This window comes from Eumetopias jubatus, unplaced genomic scaffold (assembly GCF_037043125.1).
Source record: "Eumetopias jubatus isolate StellerSeaLion01/CBP00866 unplaced genomic scaffold, mEumJub1_p1.0 scaffold_7, whole genome shotgun sequence".
Classification (NCBI taxonomy): Eukaryota; Metazoa; Chordata; class Mammalia; order Carnivora; family Otariidae; genus Eumetopias; species Eumetopias jubatus.
The window spans coordinates 106,983,027-107,008,276 of NW_028274813.1; the positions used below are offsets into that span (position 1 = coordinate 106,983,027).

Sequence of the window (25,250 nt, forward strand, 5' to 3'; positions counted from 1 at the left end):
CCCTTTTGTGTGGACCACAGTGAAACTGTGCCAAAATTCTTCCTTTTGTTTGTTTAAGCTGAAATTATTTTCATTAGCATCCGTTCGTTTCCATGTGCATTTCACAACAAAACTTTCTTCTCTTTTTGTTTGCTCTCTTATTGGTACTGATTTTAATGTATGCCATTTTGGATTTTCTCCCTCTCTCTCTTTTTCTTTCTTCCTTGTTTTGTTTTGCCACCAAGTCCAATTTTCCTGGGGAAAATGTTTCATGATTTGAGTTATTGAATTTTTTTCATCAGTTTTTAGTCAATGACTTTCACTGCCTGCAGTTTTAGCTACTTTCACTTTTATGCTGGGCTTTCTTTTCTCTGAGCTTTGTTTTTTTCCCCGGGTGGATTTTGCAGTTTTTCGTTGTGACCAACAAGGTAGGCTTCGTCAATCCACTTTTTATCTCCAACAAATGTTTCAGGTGTGTGATGTTAGCCATTACCAGTTTTGTTTGGGGTGATTTCTCTCCAGTCACATTTTTGTGGTAATCTGGCCACACTGCCCGTGGGGACCAGAATGATGGGTCAAAATGTCTTGCTTCTTCACGAGTCTGGAACAAGCTTGTGAAGTCTGATTCTCCCCTCGGATTTCTCCTTTCTGGGAGCTAGTGCTTTCTTCTTCATGACAGAGAAAATGGGAGCTCTCGGGAAGTCAGACCTCTCCTAGGAGGGGCCGTGTTGTCTGTCATCAGATTCCCCGCCTTCCACCCCGTGACCTCCCAAATTCGCACTTGGCGCCTGCACCCTGGGCAGATGTCGGAAGGGGCAGCTCCGGGCCCGCCAGGCCAGGAAGCCCCATGGATGGGGACCAGTGCGCTCTCCAGTGTGGGCTGGCCTCCCTGTTGGTCCACGGGATTGCTGGCCAGAGATCTGTCGAAGGCCTTCAGGCTTCATCCTGCCCCGGGTGGGGATGTGGATGCTTGGGGTGTTAGGAAGCCACCGTGGCCGTAGGAAACCCCCTGTGTGAGTGAGGCCGAGGCGTTACTCACAGCCCTCTGCTCTGTTCCGGTCCCTGCATGACATCAGGGCCAGGCCTGCCATGGCAGCAGACTGTGCAGGGGGAGCCTGCTGGCGGGGTTGCTGTTCCTTCTTTCCAGCCATGGCCTCGCCGCGCAGCTGCCTGGGACAATTGCACCCAAGGGAAGCGAACTCATCTGCGTAGGGAAACACCCACCTCCCCTCAGAGGAAAAGCCCCCCGCTCAGCCTCTCCGGGCAGTGCTGTGTGGGGCAGGGTTTTTTGGGTTTTTTTGGTTGTGGTTCCTCTATTTGTCCGTCCTTTGATTTTTTTTTTTTTTTTTTTTTTTGCTGTCTCCTTCAATTAGGCCTGTGAGTGTTTTCAGATGGCTATTTGTATATACAAGTCCCGTCAGGCATCATAATTTGCGTTTGTCTAGATCAATAAAAGCAGCCCTGGCCAAAGCCAGCTGAGAATGTATAAATACCCTTCAACTCCTCCCTTCCCTTGCAAGATGGTTAAAAACTCCATCCCGTTAACCCTCCAAACCAAAGCTGTTGGTTGACTCGATCGGGAAAGATGTAACATATCATTTCTTTTGATGTGTTTTCTCTTTATCCTTTTTGTGGAAGTGTAGTCCGTGTTTAAACAACTGTGGCCGATTGCCCACTTCAAAGCAGAAGCCCTTCATGGGGCCTATTTACAGAGTTACCTTTGAGAGATCCAAGTGTCAGGAACCCATTTAGACACAAATTGTGTCTTCTATGAGCTCTCCCACCGCTTCTATGAGCTCTCCCACCGCGCAGTGGAGTGGGCTTGGCCTTATCTGAGACCGGTGCTGAAGGAAGCCTGGAAACAGATTCTTGTGATGCGCTCACTTCTGAAGAAAAGGAGATCTAACTTCTAAATCTTAATTCACATTGTACCTTAAGGACCAGGTTTTCTTCTGTCTGCTCACATTAGGGGGAAAAATAAGCCTCACATGCCCCCCAGGATATCTGGTTATGTCAGGTTTTTCTATAAAATGTCAGATTTATTACGGGGAGGGGGCTGTTCTGCTGTCCTTCTCCCTCAGTGAAATCATTCGGGCCCCGGCCTTTAACCCTTTAAAGACGGGACAGGGAATGCTTTGATTTTAGGGTTAAATGCAAAGCCTCCGTATTAGCCTAGGCTGGAATTCAGGTGTATTAGGAAATCCTCAGGAATGCCGCAGCACCAGCAGGCCCCAGCTGGCTGGGTCTTAGTGTTTGGTATGAAAGGCAGCTCGCATTACCTGCTTTTCCTGTCCCAGTGCCTTTGTCAAGCATCCCTTCTAAAGTGAGGTACTCCTGGCACTAAAAGGCCCCCCAAATGTTGGAGAACTAGATTTTTTTTTTTTTTTTTTTTGAACCCTGACCCAACTTCACTCAACTCAAGGTTCGGGAAGTTTGTCTGTCTGCATGCACAGGGGTAAACTGTGCGCTTGGCCCCGACAAGTCAGTGGGTTTGATCCAAGAGGGTGCAAGGTTCTGGAAGGGACAGTAAATATGAATGGATGACTTGTCTCTTCATAAAAGCCACCATCCTCTCTTCTTCTTTAGTCCCCCACTCCTGAAAGTGGGGAGGAAGGGTGTGGTGGCCTTAGTTCTCCCTTTGACTTCAGGCAAGAGGAATGGTTTCCAGAAGTGGGATTGGTAGTTCGACCCCTTTCTTTCTCTGTTCTCCTGTCTTCTTCCTGTGCTGCTTCTTGACCTCTGCCCGCCCCTAGGGTACTGGCCCTCCTTCCACAGCTTCCCCTGGCACTCCGTGGGGCTCACCACTGCCACAGCCTCGAGAGAGCCGTCCGGAAGCCCCGCGTGAGCTCTGCAGGGGGTTTGAAGATGGCCTGGTTTGTGGCGTGAACTCCACCGGAAGCTTGAAATCTTCAGGGTAGGAAGCTGTATGGAGAGCAAGTGGCCTTCCTTCCGAGGGCTCTGGGTACAGCATCCTCGAGGTGAGCCAGACTGGTGTAGAGCTGGCAGAGGCCCAGGGCAGCCGTACAACTTGCTACCCCAGCCTGGCCTCTGGGAGTGAGGGGGACGCTGTTACTCATGACACCAGCCCCGTAGGTGTGAATGGAGCTGTCCCGAGCAAAGAGGCGTGCGGTGGGCCTGCAGAGGCCAGTCCCTGTCCTTCCAGGTTCCATTTTACTTGATGAGGAGTGATGCTTCCAATGCTCAGGAGGACAGACAGAGAGCAGGAAGTGGCACCTGGCGTGACAAGACGGAGCAGGACCGAGCCTTCATTTCCAATCACTGGGGGCTTTGGTGACCCAGCATCAGCCAGTGGCCAAGCGTTCCCAGATCTTCTGATTTTTTTTTTTCCCCCAGAGATGCCCCAGATCTACATTTACATATTAAACCTCCCAGCTTTGAAAAGATGGCACCTAATGAAAACATCTTAAAAACACGGTGCAGGCCAAGCAGAACATCTGTAGGCTGCCACCTGTTTGTGACCTCCGGCCTAGACCAATTAACTGGTGGCGGTCTTCTGTGTCTCTGAATTCCGGCAACGGGAAGTTTCTTACAGAAATTGCCCAGATTGGCCACCAGCGAGATGGGGAAGAGGGGAGAGGAGCTTGACTTGGCTTCCACCGAGCATTTCGTTTGCACAATAAATATTTATTGAGCACCTGTTATGTTCAGAGCACTTTCTCTGTTAGGCTGTATTCTCTGTTTAATGTTTGGGGATGAACTGTGTCTTACTCATGCCGATGGGCTCTGTATCGTGCACTGTTGTGATTCCACGCCTCTCCCCCTGAGATTAGAACCGGGATGAATTCGAACTTAACACAGGAAGAGAGGGTCTGCATCTAAGGAAAGAACTGGAGACGTAGGGGCTGGAGCAAAGGGATCCCAGCCAGGGGACACTTGTTCTGCGTGGTCCTGGAAGGTCGTACTAGGACGGGGAGGCATAAGTCACTGAGGAGCAGACCGTGTTCGGTGCTGTACATGGCGGAACTTTCTAATGGAGCTCTGCATCCTGTGCTTGTGGGGTTAGAGGACCTCTCAGCTGGCCTCCCATTGCCAGAAAGTCTGACGCCTTGAGGCTACCTGCTGCAGACCCCCTAAACTCCTGGGCCTCATCCCCTTTCTGGTTTGTGGCTCTTATGTCTGATGGATGCCTAGCAGGTACCAGCTTATTTCTACCCCCTGACAGATGAATTCGCAGCCAGGAGCCCCCCAGAAAAGACAGTTGAGCTCTGACTGAAAAAAGGCTGTTCGCCCGGGAGTGGGGGGGGGGGGGTTGGGGAGGGGTAGCAGCTCTTGGAGAGTCTGCCCTTGGTGTTGGGAAACGTCACTCACATTTTCCAGTCTCCTGCACTGTGAAATTCAAATTGGGGATAATAGCGACTGCTAAGATAATTTGAGGCAATTAAGGCACAGAGAGCTTAAGTAACTTGCTCAAGGCCACACAGCTGGGCAGTGAGAAGCCAGGTCCTAGACCAGGCAATCGGCTTCCACTGCTCTCTTACCCTCTCTGCTAACCTATTCGATTCTTTCATTTCCTTTTGTGTGTTCATTCTTCCATGTGTCTTTTCTTTCCCCATTGTTTCAGGACGATCAGCATTCAAATGTTTAATAGCTAGGGGTGTTTTTTTTTTGTTTGTTTGTTTTTTTTTTTACCCTGTGTACTTGGCCAGAAGTAGGAATTCATCACCATCTGTGAACGTTTACTGAGCCTCCATGGTTTGCGTGGAATTGTACTAGAAACACTCGACCCCGGGGCTGGGTTGGCGATAAACTAGGTCTTTCTGCAGAATTTGAGGACAAATCACCAACGGGTTGGAAGGCATTTCCTTCAGGACTGGTGACACCCTATTTTCACCTTGTTAATGCTGTCCCCCACTTTTGCTTCCCCCCACCCCCCTGGGTCAGTCTTGAGTGTGTTCAGTTCTTTTTCTGTTCCGTGTCCTAGGTAAGCGGCTTCTAAATGATGTTCCCTGATAGGCACCCCTCCAACCCCCAAATCTCAGATTTCTTGGTGGACTGAGAATTAGACGTCTGGCTTGTTTGGGAATAGGAGGCTGGGATAAGGGAGTCCAGAGACCCGAGTGAATGTAGAGGCCGCCGGCATCTGAAGACCTTTGCAAACCACCGTACTAAATACCAGCAAAGCTATAGGGACTTCAAGTTGTAAAGGCAGTTTTTGCAAGAGCTTATGCAATAGCCTTGCTACGCTCGTGAAAGGGCCCATGTGGCTCATCGGATGGGCCTGCCATGTTGATCTGGAACCTGTACCATGGGTTCATGGGACATGAACCCATGTGCAGGAGAGAGCTCAGCATCCGGCACACCCAGCAGTTGCCTCCTGCGCCTCAACAACCTGCTCATTCTCCCTGGCACGTCCCTTTACTCGCTGGATGGTTCCTGGCTAGACCCGACCTCTAGGCAGAACAGCCAGGTCTCTGGGCCCCAGCCCCTGCACCCCTGCAGAAGGGGTGAGGGTCTCTGGGTACGACTGATTCTTTAATGCCAACCTGAAATTTGGTGCCCTTCGGGGCTTTCCACTGGTGAACGGTTGTTAGGAGCAGTGTCGGCCAAGAGTGGTACTTTTCACATCAAGTAAGGAATCTGCATACATTTGCATGGGCGTAACAGAGTAGTTGAGACACTGAAGTAGCAGATAGGCCATAACTCCTTTCTCAGGGAGATCTTTAGCGTGTACGGCGGTCACATTTTATAGAACGTAACGCAACCCATTTGTGTTTCAGTATCGGCTCTTTTCGGAGTTAGTCACGCAATGAGCAGAGGAAGACATTTTTGACAGAGTCTGTTGGAGGAATATGTCTGGGCCCTTCGCTTCTTTGCTGCATTTTAAAATCCGGCTTCTGATAACTTTCCCATCAGAGTTGAGGGAGGTTTCTTTTGTTTTGTTTTGGTTTGGTTTTTTCCCCCAGACATTTGTATTGAGATGTAACAGACATAAATCCATGGCACATGTTGAAAGTGGACAGTCTGATGTGTTCAACATATATATATATGCACCCATGAAACTCACCACAATCAAGACAGTGAACGTGTCCGTCACCCCCAAAAGTCACCTCTTGCCCCTTCATAATTTTACCAGGCCCGAGGCAATCACCGATCTTTCGGTCACTGTACATTACTTTTAATTTCCTAAAATTTTAACTGATGGAATCGTATGAGATGTACTCTTTTCTTGGGGAGGGGGTCTGCTTTCTTTCACATAGCATCATTATTTTCAGATTTCCTCCATGTTTTTGCCTGTCGCAATCGTGAATTCCCTTATACGGCCAGGTGATATTTCATTACACAGATGTAAACAGGAGTTTTGATCTTAATGTTTGAATAAGCGAAGAATTTCAGCTAAGACTATCAGAAGTAAACGATAATAATGGGTATGCTTGTGTTTTGTTTTTGTTTTTGTTTTTGTTTTTCAAGTTTCTGATGGAGGAGTATTGTTGTATTAAGTATGCTTTGAAAGTTCCAAGTATTTGTACGGAATTCCTTTGGCCCTGAATTTTCGCTTAATTCACTGACCCCGTCAGGACTTAGTGATGACAGAGCGGGACTTGGAGAGCCCAGAAGGACTTCATGTCACGGCCAGGAGTGGACTCGCTTTTGAGGTCCCATCAGCAGTTAGTGGTGCCACGTCCTATGTGTGGTGGGCCCACCGTGCTTGTAGACTCAGGACTGGGCCAGATTTGCAGGAAGGTTGAAGAGTTGCCTTCCGTGGTCTTCTAAGGGCCTGACCTTGTCTTCTAGCTCTGTAGAACTTTACAGCGGAGAGGCCTTCCCTGCCCTCGGTTCTTCTGTGGTCGGGCATTTGTGATTTCTGCAACTCCGTGGTTCCTGCCCAGAGCATCGCGTGTGTGAGAGAGGGTGGAGTGCGGGCAGGAAGTCCATTCCGGGATTCCCTCATCCTCGCAAAGCTGCCAGCCCCCGTGGGGGCGGGAGTGCACCATGGCAGCTGTGTTCTCCCAGCACAACCTTGTTTGGGCATTTGGGCAGCCCCCAACAGGTGCCGGAGTGGAACAGTGTTTCTGGGGAGTTGGAAGTGTGCTCTCTTTGTCGTTTCTTTTGGGAGACTTTCACTGAGGGGTCGTCTGTGTGTGTGAAAAGCCAGTGAGCCTCTGAGTAACAGTCGCAGATTGTCAGAGCAGTGACCCCATTTTACAGATGAGCACTGAGGCTGAGGCTCAGAGGGTGGGAATAACTGACATGTAGTCCCTAGTGGTGGAACTGGGACTTGGGGGACCCAGACAACTGCCTGAGACCTTAATCTGTGAGGGTAGGAGTTTTAGGAACACTTGGCAAAATTTGGGAGACTTGGGAAGGAAGTTATTAATCTCTCAGCCTGTGCTGAAAGCTGCTCGTTACTATTTAAAAGAAAAAAAAAAGGCCACATAAATTGTCCCCAGATGATGTTTCTAGAATGTTCTCGCATCTTACAGTCTCCTGAGCCTGTCACCAATTTGTTCCAGGAATAAGTTAAAAATTCAGGGGTGGGTGATCAGCCTCGTCGGGGAGTATTTTCTGGCACATGAGTGAAAGGTGATAGGTGACATCGTAAGTCTGTGTAGCATTTAGCACAGGAGAAACCTGCGTGTAGCCTCTCACATGAACCCCTTGACGGTCTTCCTGGATTGCCCCTTTCTCCCAGGAAACTGGCCTAGGATCACACAGGCTTCAGAGAGGAGCCAGAGTTGGAATCCAGGGCCCATTTCGCAGTCTCGTCCTGTTTCTGCCTGTGTCCTCCTTCAAGGCAAGTAGGTGTGCAGGCCAACAACAGGACACAGTGGGAAGACCCTGGGCTTTCATGTTTGGAGTTGAGAGTTTAATTCTGTTCTCTTGCTTGCTGTGTGGCCTTGTGGGAGAATCTTAACCTCTCTGAACTTCAGTGTCTTTTGGAAAGTGGGATTAAAGTGTCTACGAATAAAGTGCTCAGCACAGAACTTGCTTATAGAAAGCAACTGGTCGATGTTGCTTTCATGATGGTGAGGCAAGTGTGGGAAAAGCAAAATGAAATGAAACGAAAAAAAAAAAAAGCCTGTAAAACAAAAATTAGGGCAGATTTGTCCAAACTGTGCAGTGCCCTTTCCCCTGCTCTTCTTGCACACAGAAGCTTCAGTGTTTTCTGGTTTGGTCCATGAGTTCTTGATCCTTTGCACAGTTAAGAAAACTGAGGCACTCACCAGGTGCCTTGCACAAAGTAGGACCTCAGCAAACACAGACTGGCTGATCAAGCCCTTTCCCTGTGGATGCTCAGAGTAACAGTGAGGGTGCACGTGCACAACCTGCCCACACTCTTAAAACAGGGCAAGATCCTGGCAGAGACTAGAGTCAAAAGGTGCTATTCAGGCCCAGGGCAGGTGGTCAGTGTGTGGAGGTGAGGCCTGGAGGTGAGAGATGGCGCTGGGGGGTGGCTGTGGCATGGCACAGGGCTGGGTGGCAATCAGGGCAGACCCAGGGGTCAAGGGAGGTGAGGAGGAAGGGCAGGAGAAGACATTTCCTTCAGACACTTACATGCAATCTGAATTCATGCTCAGTCAGTGTGTGTGTGTGTGTGTGTGTGTGTAGAACATTCCCATTTATGTAATTAATGCTCTGAGCCCAGCTCAGTCATTGTGTGTGTGTGTGTGTTGTGTGTGTGTGTGTGTGTGTGTGTGTATAGAACATTCCCATTTATGTAATTAATGCTCTGAGCCCAGCCCATTCCCCCTGCTGGGAGAGCTGGCAGCCACCCCTTCTCAGGTTCAGATTTTTTAAGGGGCGTGGAGATAAAGTGGGGTCAGTGTGTGGAGACCCAGTTTTATCCCCCTCCTTCCGCCTGATGGAGGGGACAGAGAACACCGGGGTCCCTCGAGAGGGTGATTCAGGAACTTGATGCCTGAAGCAGCTCCCTGGTCACAGGCAGGCAGAGGGTGAGGGCACCCTACTGTGGGTCAAGAAGAGAACTAAGAGAACTCCCAGGAACCTTCCCCCCACACCCCACACCGCGAGGCCCCGGAACTAGCCCTGGGCTCCTGCAGCCCCTCCCTCTGCCCTGCTCCTTCCAAGGAGCCTGTTTGAGATGTCAGTGATTCACTTCCCGTCTTCATTCATCTCCTGTTTAATGTCCCCTCCATTGTTACCAAACAATCCAGGACCCATGGCAGGGGGTGTCCTGCTGCTCAGGCCAAGGAAGGAGGAGAGAGCTGGAGACGTTTCCAGAGCCCAGCGTGATGGGCCCCGGCTGACTTGAAATGCCGGCTGCGGGGGCCCTGGGCCGCCCCCCCCCCCAGCTGGACTGTGGAGGGTGAGAAGGGCCCCCTGCACAGCTAGCCTCCCTGCCCTGGGTGGGCGCCCTGCCCTTTGTTGTGGAATTAGCTGCTTTGTCAGCCCGCAGCTGTGATTTCCATTTTGGGTCCCAGAGAGTTGGGGATCATGGATCCCTAAACTAGAAGAAAGACACGGGCGTTGGCTCAGAGACTGTCCCCTCCTGATCCTCAGTGTCCTCGGGTGTGGGGGGAGCCAGAGGGGGGCTGGCTGTGAAGTGGCTGACCTCTGGAGCCTTCCCCACCCCCTACCCTCAGCTCCGCGGTCCTGTGGTTCCTGAGCCCGGAAGATAGCACAGGACACTCCCGCGTCCGGGTTGCGCTCCACCCAGGCCGGCCCCAGACGTGAGCCCCTCTGCAGCCCCTGACACTCACCACACCACGGCTCCCTCACCTTTCTCCTTTGAAGCCACCTTCCCTCTCAGGACGTTGGTGGATAGCCACTTAATTCCTTCCTGTCACATCACAGCTGTGACTGCCCAGGCTGGCTGTACTGCTGTGACCCTGGGGGTTTCTTGTTCGTTCTGCTTCCCCCCTTGCAGAAAAGGTCAAAGTCTCCCCTGGGGTCCCACTTCTGGTAGAGAAGAAAGGCATTTTGGTGGGAGTCCTCACTCTTGATCGCACATTTACTCTGCTTCCATCGATGATTCAGCTTTGGTTCGTCCGAGGCCTGCGTGCCTCGAGGAGGTAAAGGAATGGCAAGTTCAGGCACGGCCACCTTGAAGCTACTTTCCGCTGCGAGTGAGCGCATGCCACAGGTCTGTGGGATGTCGGTGCTTAGAAAGCAGGGGGCCACCAGAGGTCCATGGACCCCATTGCGTTCTAGCTGGGGTGCCCCGTACCTAGAGACCCTCTTTTTCGGCAGCATGGCTGCAAACGCCCCAGTCCCCACGGCCTCCCACCCTAGGGGTCCGCGTGCTTTCTCTTCTGGGACATCTAAGGCTGGTAAAATCCGCATTCAACAAATATTTGTTAAGGAAGTGTAGCGCAAAGCCTTCTAACTCATGACTGCCTATAGTCAGCCACAGATGACCTCGTCGCTCTCTGGTGTGGCAGATGAAGGGAGAGGAACTTCCTCACTCAGTAACTGCATGTTGGCTTCTCGCACTTTCCTACAGGCTGCTTCAGCATCACTGGCACCCGCGGTCGTCATCGCTTGTCCTCCCTTGCGGTTCGACCTGCGTCTCTCAAGAGCAGCTGATGGCTTAGAGAACGTTTCTGAGATTGGGTCTCTGGCAGTCATGTGCCCCTGTGGATCCCTGCACTCTGAGGCTTGGTGTCTTGATCGGGTTCATAGGCTGGGTGGGGTGCGGCCTGAGGTTTTTGTTTGTTTCCCGCATCTTCTGCTTGTGTATGCACAGACGAACAGTTGCACTGCCGTGACCTGCTTTGTGAGCAGATGTTAATATGCAAGCCCTGGGCTCCGTCCAGCCTGCAGGGAAAGCTAAGTTGGGTCTCCTTGCCCTCAAGGAGCTCCTGTCTTAGTTGGGAGGGGAAGCCGGAAACACCTGGAAGTTACTTCATCCACCAGGCCCTTGGTGCTAGGTGCTGATGAGTCAGGTGAACATGGGACGGCGGGGACTGTGACTTTGAGGGAGGAGGTCAGAGAGAGGGCATTCAGCAGAAGGAGCCACAGAACGGGCTACGTTTTGAGCTAGAGGCATAATGAGGCTGGTCAGAGAAGAGAGTCTCCGGACCCACATGTCACCGTGGCATGTGACGACTGGCTGCAAATTTCTGGCTCAGGGATGCAGAGGCCCCGTGTTCACATGCTGTGCCTGCAGTGGGTTACTTCTGCTGCTCGGATGGGTTAGGCACTTTGAATTTCTGTCCCCGTGGATCAGGCCTCGAAACCTCTGTCTGTCTGCAGACGGGGGTCTGACGAGGGCGTGGGTGCGTGGGTGGGTCCCGTGCAAATCTTGGCAAGGACTGGGTGGGCTGAGTACGACGAGAGTGGTAAGTGCCCAGGACCCAGCGGAGGGAGCCTCACCTGGGATCCTGTGTTCCTGCCTGGGATGCAGCTTTCAGCCAAGAGCCATCTCGTGGCACGCTGTCGCCACTTGGACATTTTAAGCGCTTGCCTGGCTCTCGGAAGTCCTCCCTTGTTGACTGGGAATTCTTATCATCCTGCCCATAGGGGTTCTTGCTGTCTTAGGTGAAATTGCCCCCAATGAACCAGAACCTTTTGTTAAGGTACAATAGGAAGTCTGTCCCCTTAGACAGAAAGGAATGCTAATTGGTTGCTTAACTGTCCTCAAGATACCGATGCCCAGAATGTACGGACACCCATCCTTTGTTACCGGTTAGATGGAAACTGCTTATGTAAGCCTGTAAAGCAATGTTCCAGAAAGGAGGAGAGCATTTGGGGAAGGTCAGAGACTGGCGGCCTGTAAATGCTGTGTTTTCTACATACAAAGGTAGCTATTTAATCTCCCGGTCCTTAAACTGACTTTTTCTAGAAATGTGATCATTCCTCCCACTCCCCGCACCTCCCCACCCCTTACTTCCAGCTCCCCAACAGTGGCTGACCTGAAAGGTTTGAGGATTCTAAAGGCTTTGGGGCTTCTCTTAAAAAACAGGGAAATAGTTGTAAATGTGGTTAAGACTGAAATTTGGGAATGTTCCTTTTCTAACCCATATTATATGGTGTTTTGCTAGGAATCGTAAACTTGGAGTTTGAGTGAGTGCTACCTCTCAGTTGGAACGTCCCCACGTTGTCCCGTTTACCCTTTGCATGTTCTCTAACATTTGTGGCATTGTTTTATCTCCCTGGCCAGTGACTCATAATTAAGGAAGTCAAAACTGTGCAATTAACACAAAACCTCCTTATTTGCCCTCTTCACCTCTGCACCGCCCCCCCTCCCCCATGCCCTAGACCCAAACACCAGCCTGACATTTTCAATAAGTCTTTGGAAACTTTGATGTGTTCTGATAGGACAAGGCAGCCAGTTATCAGTACCATCGCCTGGTTCCACTTGTTTAACCCCAAATGTCTGTGAAAATCTTCTCCAAAAAAAAAAAGAAGAAGAAGAAAAGAAAATCCCACCCCTAAACGTGCAGTCTGCCCACAGGAAGTGATTCACGGTGCTCTATTCATGCAAACCTGACGGGGCAGGAGGTGGGAGGCTGGGAACCGGGTCTGGGAAAAGACAGCCTAGAGAGGATACTCAGACCTTACTGGTTTCTGCTTTGTGGAAGAAAGTGAAAAACAGAATGACTAAGAGTCCTGTAATAAGAATTGTTTGTTTAGTGAAGTGAGCTAATGTTGAAGTTCACTGGCAGATAAGAGAAATAGCAGTTGTCAGGGGAGGTGACTTTCTGGTACCCTGCCCTTTTTATTTTTTAAGGAGCAAAGATACTTCTCAGTTTTTTTTTGTTTTTTTTTTTTTTTTGAGAGTGTGTGGGAGCATGGGGGGCAGGGGAGGGGGGCAGAAGGAGAAGCAATCTCCCTGCTGAGCAGGGAGCCAACATGGGGTTCCATCTCAGGACCCTGAGATCTTGACCTGAGCCGAAACCAAGAGTCAGATGCTTCACTGAATGAGCCACCCAGGCGCCCTGATATTTCTCAGTCTCAAGGCATCTATTCGCAGAAGGTCAAGATCTGTATTTCAGCCCCCTTCCCCACCCCGCCTTCTGCAGAGAAAAGAGCCCAAGCCAAGATAATTCTCTAATAGTTCTCTTTTTTCTTTTCTGTTTGTCTTCCCTCCAAGGTTAGACTTTTGAGGCTAGTAAAAACATTTCTTTCCCTAACTGCTCATTTTTGTTTCCCCACCTGGAGCATCACATTGTCAGAGCGAAGGAATCCTTTCTGTTCTGGTTGCTTCTGTCTTGTGGCTATAGCCTGGCCTTTTATTTTGTTTTCCCCTGAACTGAAAATACAAATCCATCCATGTCCCAAAAGCCGTTTGGAAACCGAGCCTCTAAGTGTTGGTCCTGTGAATGGCCCCGCGGCACAGCAGGGCTCTAGGAGGCCCGAGGCCAGGAGCGCCCAGTAGAATGAGGAAGAGGTTTCTGAACACACCTGGATTTAGGATTCCAGTTCAAGCTCCCTGTATTTTATGAGGTGAGCTTTGGGGGTGGGTGTTGTACTAAAAGCTGGGCTGAAGTGTGCTTTTTGCCTTAAGCCCATCAGAACAGTGCTAAGGGCTGTGAGTATCCTGAGTGATCTCTTTAAAAATAAACAAACGATCTTCAGGCTTAATTCTACTCTGAGTGAATGTTAACTGGCAGAGTGAAATGGCCATCCAGAAACTTCTGTGAAGCTTGGGAACTCTTCTTTCCACCTCTTCCAGTAACCAGAGACCAACCCCGATCTCCGGTGTCTTCCATCTATGACCTAAAGTCTCTCTGATCCTGCTGATACTCAAGGAAAAGCAGCCCCCATCAAGCTGGTGCTTGGAAGGAAAAAAAAAGTTTTCAAACACCAAAGCTGTTAAATAGATTTCAAAAGCAACCTCCTCCTCTGAGATTTAACGGGTTTCTTTGTGTGGGGGGAAGGGAGGGGTCAAGGACAGTTGTCTGACGAGGGCCCGGGGAGAATCTGACAATTCTAACGCAGTGAACACTGCGTTTTGAGATCACGGGGAACCGGGTTTGGGGTGTGACACCCAGATTCAAGGCCAGGCGCTGCTTTTTGCTGCTCTGGGCAAGCCGCCCAACATCACTTGAATCTTTTACCTGTAAGGTAAGAGTGAGGCCCCACCGCACAGGACCCCTGTATCCAGGGAGATAATGAGGAAGAAGTACCAGGGAGACACCTGCTCTGAGGCAGAAATTGCTTCTGTCCCTCACCCCTGACCTGTGCCAGAGCAATTTCCTTAACCCACAGGTTCTCAGGGGACCCAGGGGGAGTGAATTTGCCCCCAAGGGGACATTGGGCAATGTCTGGAGACACTATTGGTTATCACAATTGGGATTGGGAGTGGCATCTACGGGCACAGGTCAGGAATGCTGCCAAACACCCCACAGTACAGAGAATAGTCCCGCCCCCCCCGACACACACACACACACTCTCTCTCTCTCTCTCTCTCTCTCTCTCTCTCTCTCTCTCTCTCTCTCTCTCTCTCTCTCTCTCTCTCTCCTCTCTCTCCAAAGAATCAGAGCTGAGGTTGCTCAACAGTGGGGCTCACTTTACAGCCGCATGTGAAAAAGTTCTTGGTCTATGTGTGCTTTACAGATGATCATAATTAAGCTGAGCTTTCTCCACACACCAGCCTTCTGGGGTTTTTTCCCAGGAAGTATGCAACCTGGCCCCTGGGGAGGAAGGAAGTCCTGAGGTCCCCCATGATCTTCATGTGTTTCCCATCGGGTCCAGCCCCTTGCAGATGCAGGATGAGGTGTTCCTCCCTTGAGGGTCGGCCCAGAAGGCTCTTTCAACCTCTAGGGCTCACTCTCAGGGCTCATCTGTCTGGGGTCCTCGTCCTGGACCTGAGCAGCCTGCCCCAGAAGGCTAGCAGGGAGAGGGGGCCCCTATATACGGGGCAGAGGAGTGAAGAGGAGGGGGCACAGGGGGCCTGGGCCTGGGCCTTTATGGGGCTGTCACCAAATTTGGCAGCCTGAAGCACCAGCCATGATCCATTTGCAAGTTCCGATGGAAATTGAGTTGTTCTTGGTGGAAGTGGTATGGAGGGTTGTGAAATCCTGCATGGAGCTCCTCCCAGGCCAATCTAAACTGGAACATTCAAAAACGGGCTTCTACTTTCAGAACTTGCTGAGATCACACGAAACTGGGCGAGAGCGTGTGGTCCATGTGGCAGAGCTCATAACGAAACCTCAGTTATCCAGAACCTACCCCAGCACATACTTCACCAGCTTCCTTCTTGATGGCACCAAATGACAAGAACAGGCTGATGTTGGAAATGTTTTTTTTTTTTTTCCCCTTTAAACTCCAACCACCCAAGACAACTTTGCAAGTGTCTGGGAACAGTGTATTCGATGGACAGCTCGATTTTTTTTGTTTGTAACTTTTTTATGTTCATGTAATTTCAAGCCTCCACAAGTTGCAGCGGTAGGACAAGAAGTGGAGCCTGCATCCTTCCCCAGAGTCAGCCATGGCTCAGTCCCGTGTTTGAACACGAGTCCTCCTGGAAAGGGAGACCATCGGGCCCCTTCAGATGCAGTACAACAGAAAGACAGCATTTCACTGTCCTGGGATTCCCAAGGCGGGAAAGCAGACTCGTACACGTTACGGACTTCATCAGCACATTAGCGGGGAGCCTGGCTCCAGGGAAACCCTGCTTAGGGGAAGCCACCTTCTCACTCTGTGTTCATTTGCTGGGTGGCCTGGAGGTGTTCAATCCATCATTCTGTTTCCTCAGCCACCAGAGGAGGGGATTGGACAAGTTTACTCTCTAGCTCCCTCCATGGGTAGTTCTCCACAGTGGGTTTTCCAGCAGACATTGACTTAACCAGCGCTTCAGCTGACCCAGGACACTTTGTTCCCTGAATGCTGGGCCTCTGTGGTTTGTCCCCCACAGCCAGGAGACTGGGCACAAACCCCCCTCCCACCCCTGCCCCGGCCAGGGCAGAAATTCTGCCTAGAACAAAGGATGCTTTGGTTTTAGCTGTGTTTACCAAAGGGAATGGATCCTGGGTGAACCCCCAGATCCGTTGACCCTCTCAGCAGGAGTGTTTTCTGGGCTTTTCATGTTTGCTAATCTATCACATCATTCCTGGGCCATCTGTGGCATGGAAGGGAGGAAGGCACGTTCTGATGTTGGCACGGTAAGGAGCAGCAGAGAGTGAGGGCTGTCAGGCAGACCACTGTGGCCCAAAGCCCAAACAGAACCAGTGCTTGGGGCCTTGTGAAGTCTCCAGAATTTTTTCTGCCTTCTTAGATGGTCTGCTGAGTTAACACCTAACCCAAATCTGAAATTACTCAAGCAAGCCTTGCTTTTATTTTGTACCAGGAAAACAAAACAAAAAGAAAACCCACATAGACTGCAAAGCTCAAGAAAAGTGTTGTGTAAAAATGTTATTGCATGTGAGTGGACCCACAGATAGTGGCTGGCTTGATCGTTGTCCAAGGAAGGGAGGTGAGGCCCCATCCCACTAGCGTGGGCGGGGAGTGCAGCACACGTTCAGAGCACATGGACTGGACCTATCAGCTGCGGCATCTGTGTTCAGGGAAGTGTGGGTGTGGGTGTGGGTTTGTGGTATTAACTGGTAACCCCAAGATGAGAAATAACCCCTTTTCTTACACTAAGCTATAGCAGATATTAGGGGGGAAGTATAAAGGTAGAGGATAAATTGAGATGAAGTAGATACCAAAGGTTTGGGTTTTGCGTTGATGTGCTAGTTGAACCACTTCAAAAAATGAGCAGTAGTTGAGAAAATGTGGTAAGTTCCCATTTACTACAAATCAACTCTGTAAGCCTGTAGGTAGGTTGTCCTCCACAAACAAAAACGAAGTCCTCCTGAAATGGTTAAGTCTTATCTCTGTGTCCTCTTCAAGGTCAGGAAATAGCCGTGATGCCCCATTCAGAGTTAAGGAAAAGAGTGTCACATCGTCTGACTTCACTTTATATTAACCCTGGGGCCTCAGCAAATTTTGGAAACCTTGTCAGTGCTCTGTTTCTCCATCAGGATGTGATAATAATGATACTTGCAGGTTTATCTGGAAGACCAGTGGTGGTGTATCCGTCAGTTAGTGGTGAGTAACAAACACTCCAAAAGCTCAGCAGCTTAAAACAGCCATTTTGATGCTGAGTCGGGCTTCTCTGGCTCACCTGGGCTTGGCGCCTTGTGCAGGTTTGGCTCATTCTGCTCCTCCTGTGTTAGATCCTGGGCCCAGGTGGGGCGGGGCAGCAGCTTCTCTGGGGGAAGCTCTTCTCGAAGTGAGGTGCAAGAAGATAAGCAGAAACACACAGTGACTCTTGACCTTTTTGCTCACGTTCCCTGGGCCAAAGCTAGTCCGTAGCCTAGCCCAAAGTCAGAAGCCCTGGAAGTACACTATACTCACATTAGGAGGAGCAGGGGAGCCATCCAGCTAAGGGCACACATAACAAAGAAGGTGATGAATTCAATCTGCTACAGTCATCCAGAGACCAACACAATGCCTGGCATATACTAGCGGTAGTAACTTCTGTCACTAGTGTTACTGTCACTACTCAATAGGCAAGTCAGGAAAGAAAGCTTATCTCTGAAAGGAGCTAGAAAGGTAAGTATTGTGTGTGTAAAATAAAATCGGTTTCGACCGGAATAGGATAGCATTAACGAATTTCCTTTTTGTTCACTTCTTCGGCTCCTGCCTGGCCTGTGGGAGGTGTTCGGTCAGTATTTGCTGGTTGGTAAGCGGTCTGTTTCCCCGATAGGCATTCAGCGTGGGACAGCAGAAAAAGCCCTGTTTACCCTCCCTTCTCTTTACTTCTCAGTGCTGGCCTGGGTTTGAATCCCGGGCCCGCCTTGCACAGTTATAGGACTTGGGCAAGCCCCTTCAGTTCTGAGCTAGGTGGAGGCAGGGTAGACTGGGGTGTTGCCATATTTTGTATTCTCACATTTACTTCACTGGCTCATGGCTCATGCTGAATAGGTCTTGGTGTGTTTCTGGAACTTACGTGCTCTGCTCCCAGTCTTCTGCTGGACCCCCGTGTCCAAATCCTCTGGTACTTCATGCCAGCCCCCAGATGGCTGTGGGTCACAGATCACTGGTAATGGAGGATGTGAATGGCCTGTGGCAGGCGGTGGGCCCAGCCCCACCCTGTCGCCTGGGAGCGCTCTGGCCGGCTCTGCCTTACTGTCGGCTCTGGGCTCTGGCATGTCCACATCCTTGGCTGTGGCTCCCGCCACCATTTTGGGACACTTCACAGGTCCCACTTGGAGCCAATGGGAGGAAACCTAATTTCCTGCCACAGGAAATGGTTCGGTTGGTGAAGAATATATTTAAGGATTAAACCTCTGTCAGAGGAGCTGGAGAGGGTTGCTGGAGAAAGACTTGGAGGTCTCTCATCAGGAAGCCACTGGGTGTGGGAAGAGATCTCTGTCACAAACGGGGAGGAGGCCCAGAGGCCTGTTTCTGGGACTGTGCTGTCAGCCCCAGCCACTGGTTTTGGGCTACAAGGAAGGGCTGGGTCAGGGAGCAGAGCAGGCCATAAATAGACCCTCTTCTGCAACGGAGCATGTTCATGGTAACATCGGCTCAGAATTAAGACCTATTTATTGGATTTACTTCACATGGGCCCGGTGCCCTGTGAGCTTAGGAGGGTATGTACTGGACACATCAGCTAAATTAGATCCAGCGGCTGAAACTCCTGATTCCCTATTCTGACTGTGGTAAGCATCGGTGAGGATTTCGAGTGGGATGGAGGGAGGGAATGAGGAAGAAGGAACATCGCCAGGGCTGGCTCCGGGCAGCCCAGACTCTGAACTAAGAGGAGTAGCTGCCGATGCATGAGAAGTGGTGAGTGGCCCCAAAGCAGGGGCATGGACCAGATGACTTCTGGAAAATCCTGCCAAGCCAGGCTGGTGGTCACGTGCTCGTGGGCTGGAGAGCGTGACCGCCTCCCTGCCATTGGGGCCCAGCCTGGCAGCCGAGAAGGCTGGTCTTTAGCGGCAGCCCGATGCAGACTGCTGTGTGATCCAGGCGAGGAGCCTGGCATCTCAGACATACCAGTGTACCATCCTCACAAGCCTTGGGTGGGGGCTGGTGTTTCTGTGCACCCTACTTTGCCAGGCGCTGTGCTGGTGATGGAGGAAATAATGAGCCATGAATAATAGTTGACAGTAGGACACATTGACTGTTTCTAACTCTGCCAAAGGCTTTCTGCACCGAGGATCCACGGGTCTTTCCAGCAGTCGAATGAAGGGGCTTACATTTCAGATGGTAAAAAATGAAGACCGAGACCTGAGGCAATTTGATGAAGTTTATACAGTTCTCGAGCACGGTCAGTCTTTGAATCCAGGTTTATCCAAGTCCAAAGCCCCAAAGCTCTTGCCTTTTTTTTTTTTTTGAATAATGGCGTAATCGACATACAACCAACTGCTATTTAAAGTGAACAATTTGAGAAATGTTGCCGTCTGTCTACATCCGTGAAGCCACCCGGGCTGTGGAAATAGTCTACGTAGCCTTTAACTCTTAATCTGCCCCCACTCCCATCCCTTCACCCGACCCCCAGGCAGCCACTGATCTGCTTTCTGCCACTCTAGAGATGTTTGCCTTTACTTTAAGTTACTCCGTAACGTGACAGAAACGGAATCCTGTCTGACTTATTTCTCTCGGCGCAACTGTTTTTAGATTCATCCGTGTCGTGTGTGTCGATAGGTCATTCGTTTTTACTGCTGAGTAGTGTTCCTTTGCGTGGATATATCCCAGTTGTCTGTTCACCTGTTGAGAAATGGGGTAGTTTCCAGTTCGGGGCTATTACTGGTAAAGCTGCTATGAACGTTCATACACAGGTCTTCTAATGGACAGATGCTTTCACTTCTCTTGGGGAAGCACTTAGTGGAATGGGTGGATCATCTGGGAGGTTTAGGTTTTGAACTCTTTGAGAACTGTTTTGAACGCCCAAACTGTTTTTCCAAAGTAGTTACGCTGTTATACGTGCCCACCAGCAACGTCTGAAGTTTAAGGCGCTCCCTGCCCTCACCAGCGTGTGGCACGGCCCTTAATTGTAGCTGTTTGAGCAACTATGAAGTGGTGTCTTACCGTGGTTTCAATTTGCACTTCCCTAATGACTAGTGGTGTCAAGCATCATTTCATGTGCCTCATTTACCGTCTTTATATCTTCTTGTGGTGCGTCTGTTCAAATCCTTTACCTGTTTTTTTGTTTTTGTTTTTATAGTTGGGTGGGTTGTTTTCTTAATATTGAGTTTTCGGGGTTCTTGATATATTCCAGAAGCGGGTCCTCTGTCAGATGGAGGCTTTGCAGATATTTTCTCCCAACTTGTGCCTTTTTATTCTCTCAACGATGTTGTTCAAAGACGAGGAGCTTACGTTTTGAGGAAAGTCCAGTTGGTCAACTTTCTTGTTTAGCAGAATGTGCTTCTGATGTGGCGGTGTCTCAGCCACGTGTTCCCAGCCCACGGCCACAAAGATTCCTTCCTGTGGTTGTAGTTTCAGGCCCTGTATTAGGACCCATTTCCATTAATTTTTGTGTAGGGTGCCGGGTGTAGGTTGAAGGTCATTTGTCTTGCAAATGGATATCCGGTCGTCCTGGCACTGTTGTTGAACAGACAGTCGTCTCCCTACCAAATTGTCTTTGGTCCTTTGTTGAACATCAGCTGTCCTTATACACGTGACTAGCTCCGTTAGGCTCCATTGGTATGTTTCTCAGTGGTTTTGCCATTACCACACTGCCTTGGTTACTGGGCTTCCCTTGATTTTTAAAAACTTAATTGATAAATCATGTATATAGTTGAAAACCTCAGGTCTCTCCAGAATTTTTAACTTATTATGTATTATCTATTATTATTATTATTTTATTTCCAAGAGGTTTTTCTGGGTTTTTGTTTTTGTTTTCGAGAAGTGGAGAGAGAGGGCGGGGTGGGGGGAGGGGCAAAGGGAGAGCGAGAAACCCATCAGACAGGGGGGCTCGATCCCACAACCTATGAGATCATGACCTGAGCCGAAATCAGGAGTCACACGCTTCAGCAACTGAGCCACCCAGGCGCCCCTCTAAGTGTTTTTTTTATAGTAGTTTGTAAATGTTCCGGTTTTAGGATTGCAATATCTTGTCTCCCTGAGAGTAGTTTTTGTTTCATTTTGTTTGAAAGTTTCTCTGCTTCTTGCGTTGTCTGAGACTTCGTTTTTCTCCCCCACTTATTTCTGTCCCTGTGCCTTCCGTTAGAGGCTTTCTTTTAAATGGCTGAGGATTCTGGCTGTGCATTCATATTTACAAGTGAAGCCGTAAAAAGCAGATTGAATGCTCTGTGTTTGGCCTTGGCAGGTGAGCCTCCCTGCAGGGTGAGCTGGCAGGAACAGGGCCCTTTTGCTGGGGGTTCCCCAAATGTCAGTACTGCGTGTCTTATGGGCTGGGCTGTTTAATTTCTCCAGTGGATGGGGGTGGGGGGCATGCGCCTGCCTGTCACTGTCCTGGGTACTGAGTGAGCAAGCGATGGTTCACGGCAGCCTGTTTCCAGCCCTCCCCTGACCACAGCTGCGCCCTCGGGGTCCCATCGGGAGCCCTGCCCTCGGGCTCATTTTCTGCAGAGAGCAGACCTGTCTCTTACAGGACGGGGGAGGTCCTGTTTGAGGGGCTCAGGGAGGAAAGCTGATCTGACTGTCTCTTCCATAGACTTTCAACCCATCCTCCAGTTTTCTGTCTCATCTTGAGAAGCGCGTGGCGCCTCCAGTTCCTGAGTCTTTCCCAGGTTCTGAGGCACAAATGGAATCACTTTTGTTGGCTTCCTTTGGTAGGTGGTTTGGTTTCTGCTCGGTCCGCTCTGAAGTCTGTTCCCATTTGGCCACCTTTCCACGTTTGTCTGCGCGCTTCTCCTACTTGTTACCTTGGGCAGGACAGAGATAGACGCATCCTTTCAGTTTGATGTATTTGATGGAGGGGCATTTCTTTCCCTCCCTCCTCCCTTCCCTTCCCCTCTCCCTCCCCCTGTTCCTCACCCCTCCCCTTCTCCTCTCTTCCTTCCCTCCACTACCTCCTTCTACCCACTCCCATATCTCCTCCCCTTTACTCTCTCTCCTCCTTTCTCCCCCCGCCATCCTCTCTGCCTGGAGCCTTCTGTGCCATCATTCTTCGGGGAGACAGCCAAGCACTTTATCCTCGAGAGGACACAGCCCATGAAATGCAGAAAGGAATGGATGAGGAATTGGCGAACTGAAGTTCTCAACCTACAGATACAATGCCCCTGCCCTCCTCCTCCACCTCGATGTCCCTTCCCATCCCTCAGCTGCAGAAACCCGTAGCGACCCCATCACAGCCCACCCCACGCGCAGACTTTGGCCCCGTCACCTGTATCATGTCAGAGCCTCACGTCTGCGTGGCCGTCCCACGTCTGCCCACTCCGTGCCCTTTACCCCCTCGCAGGTGTCTGAGCAGGTGTGAGGTCCTGGGTCCACTCCGATCTCTGTGGAGTGAGGTGCCTGGCTCGAGTGTCCTGGTTCTGGGGGTTTCTGACGTTGGGGCTGTGTGTGTGTGAGGGTCCCTCCTCATCAGGGGCACCCAGAGCATCTTGTCCCCTCCCCCCTTTCCTTCCTAAAGGCTCCCGCCCAGGCATAGAGTTGTCAGGAGCTCGGCCTTGTGCTCACTCTCTTGGGCCATCTGCCCTGTGGAAACTGAGACCCTTCTCTTGCGTTGTGCCCCACCACGCCCCGCTCTTGCCCTCCATTATTGTTATTTTTAAAACAAGAGGGTCACCCCCTTCGATCAGCCAGGTGGGGGGGTGAGGGGCCCCCTCCACGGCCCCAGCCCTCACTCACTGCCCACCTGGACCTTTCTCCAGGGCCTCCCCCTAGAGAGGCCACCACAGTGTCCAGCTGGCTCTCAGCTGCGGCTTTTTTCCGAAGAGTGACTGTGGCAGCGGTCCTCATCCGCAGGCGCTCGGTGGCTTTGCAAGAGAATGGGAGCAGCTGAGTAATCCTGTCGCCACGCATGCCTTCCCACCCTCCCTTTCTCTCCTCCTCAGCCCCACAATTCACCCCATTGACCCAGGACTGCCATCATGTGGAGCAAAAACGCTCGCTGGGTGGTTCGGTGCAAAGGGCTTCCAGTGGGCACTGAGCTGGGGGGAGGGGCGGGAGCTGTTTGCATTTTCCACGTGAAGGAGCTGAGGGTCTCAGAGACCTCCTGCCTTGCCCAGGGTCTCCCGGCCGGGAGAGGAGAACCCCTTGTTGACCCCAGGCTGCATGACTCCGTACCTGTAGTCCTCCTGTGCCTGGGGGAGGGCGAGTCCCAGGCTGTCCTCTCTTGCCCTGCCTGGTAATTACTGTGTTTTGGCTGGAGGGGTTCCTTGGTTCGGGGCCCCACGGGAGGGAAGTAATTACATCCTCTGAGAGGCCCTTCGTCAGCAGCTCCCCGTCAATCCCTGTAACTAAGTCTTGCTCTGACCTTTGTCCCCTCCCCACTCCCAGGCCAGGGCCTTAGAGAGTTTGATTGGATTTCTGTTTCTTTCTCTTCGGGTTGGTGCTTCTGGTTGCATCTGGCTAGGCCCTCCCACACAGAGGGCCCATCAGTTCTCTTTGTTCAGGCAGATGGGTGCCCTCCTGGGTGGGGGCCGAGGGGAGGGAGAGCTTGCAGATGCTTCTCCACTGGCCCCACCCAGCTCTTAAGGGAAAAGTGGCACCCACTGACCGGTGGGATCCTAGCCTGGGCCTTCTTGTAGGGAGAGTCGTCCTGCCCCTGTGTACTTCCGTATTCATGTGCACGTCCGCTCGCTGTCCAGCCCCATGGTGCCTGGTCTCGGCCGGGCTGCCGAGATTCTCACGGGGGCCATCTGGTGCACGCACACGTGCACACACAGCTGAACGTCTCGGGGGCTCCCTATGGCTTTTAGGAAAAAGGCAGAACCTTTTGTCATGGCTCCTGAGGCCCTGCGGAATCAGCCCTGCCCACTCCCCTCCCTCATCTTATACCCGGTTTTCTCCCTCTCTACTCTCCAGTCACTCGGGCTTTCCTTCTGTTCTTCTTCCTTGCCATATTTTCCACCATCCACAGGGCCTTTGCACATGACCTTCCCCCTATGTGGAGTGCCCTTCTCCCATGTGCCTGTGCCTGGTTAGTTCTTCCTTGTCCGTTAGACTCTCAGGCCAACCATCACCACCTCAGACGCACCCTGTCCAGCCCTGCAGTAAAGCAAGGTCCCCGGGGTCATGTGGCTCCCTGCACTTTTCCTTCAGAATACTTGCATAGTTTGTGATGATGATTTTACTAATATTGGTCTTGTCTGTTGGACTGGAAGGTCCATGGGAGCAGGGACTACTCTGTGGTCCGTTTGACTATGACATCTCTTCCCTCCCCGCTGTGTCCCTCGTGCCACACATAGTCGGAGCTCATAAAAGATTTGTTAAATAAAGAACTGTGTGCACAGGATCTCCTCACCTGTCTGACACTGGACGTCGTCTTCCGGCGCCTCCCACCTCCCTACCTTACTCTTGGCTGAGAGTACGCCTGCCACTCCTGAGCTCCCAGGGGTCATGCCCAGTACCACCCCTCCGCCTTTCTTGTCACGCATATCGCCTGGGGGCTTTATAAAGAGGAAGATTATGATTTAGTAGGTTGGGGAGGCCTCGGAGACTCTTCCTTTTTTAACAAACTTCCGTGGCCCCGTGCTGCTGGTCAGGGACCACACTTTGGCCTGGCCTGAGAGGTGGGGGCGCCAAGCCCCAGCTGCCCAGAGCCCAGGTCACCACAGAAGACATTGTTTGCCCAGGGACAGGGCCCTGTCCTTGGCTGTGGTGTTTGGTCCAGCCAGGCTGGGGACAGTTGCAGAACTCAGCCTGGTGTGGAGTTGGAAGCTCTGTTCCTACTCAGCTCCTGCACAGCCCTCCGGCCTTGGCTCTAGCTAGGAGCGCGCTGTGGACGGGGATACCCGGGTGCCACCCTCCACCTGAAAGGGATTCCTGCGAGGTTGGCACTGTAGGCTCTTACCATTTACAAGCCCTTCAACTGCCCTCTTTCCCTCCCTGCCTCGTCACAAATACCGACGAAAAGGGAGAGAGGTTCTTCCTGTTTTCTCATGGGGGGAGGGGCTGAGTGAGTGTTGGGAGGGGATAGATGCGCCTGTGCTTTGTCACTTCACAGCATCACTGTGGTCCTCACACACGCACATACCCCCAAGAACTCCCATTTTCTTCCTCAGCCCTGAGCCCCTCTGCCCGTGGACCTGCTCAGCCTCGGCCCTGCCCATGGGCCTGCTCAGAGCATGAGTCAAGTGCCATTCCCTTCATATGGGGGGTGGAGGGCTGGAGAACTCACCCCAGGGCCTGGTGCGGTCAGGGTCTACACTGCCAGCCCGGGGAGGCCCTCGGCCTTCCTTGGTGGGCCTCTGTGATCCTCTCCTGGGAGCCCTGCCAGCCCT

At 51.4% G+C, this 25,250-nt stretch overlaps 1 protein-coding gene across 1 annotated transcript in view; it reads left to right on the forward strand.

Annotated features, from left to right (window-relative positions):
• The window catches only part of SMAD3 (SMAD family member 3), a 111,067-nt gene that overhangs the window by 64,143 nt on the left and 21,674 nt on the right, over positions 1–25,250 (forward strand). The window lies entirely within an intron of this gene.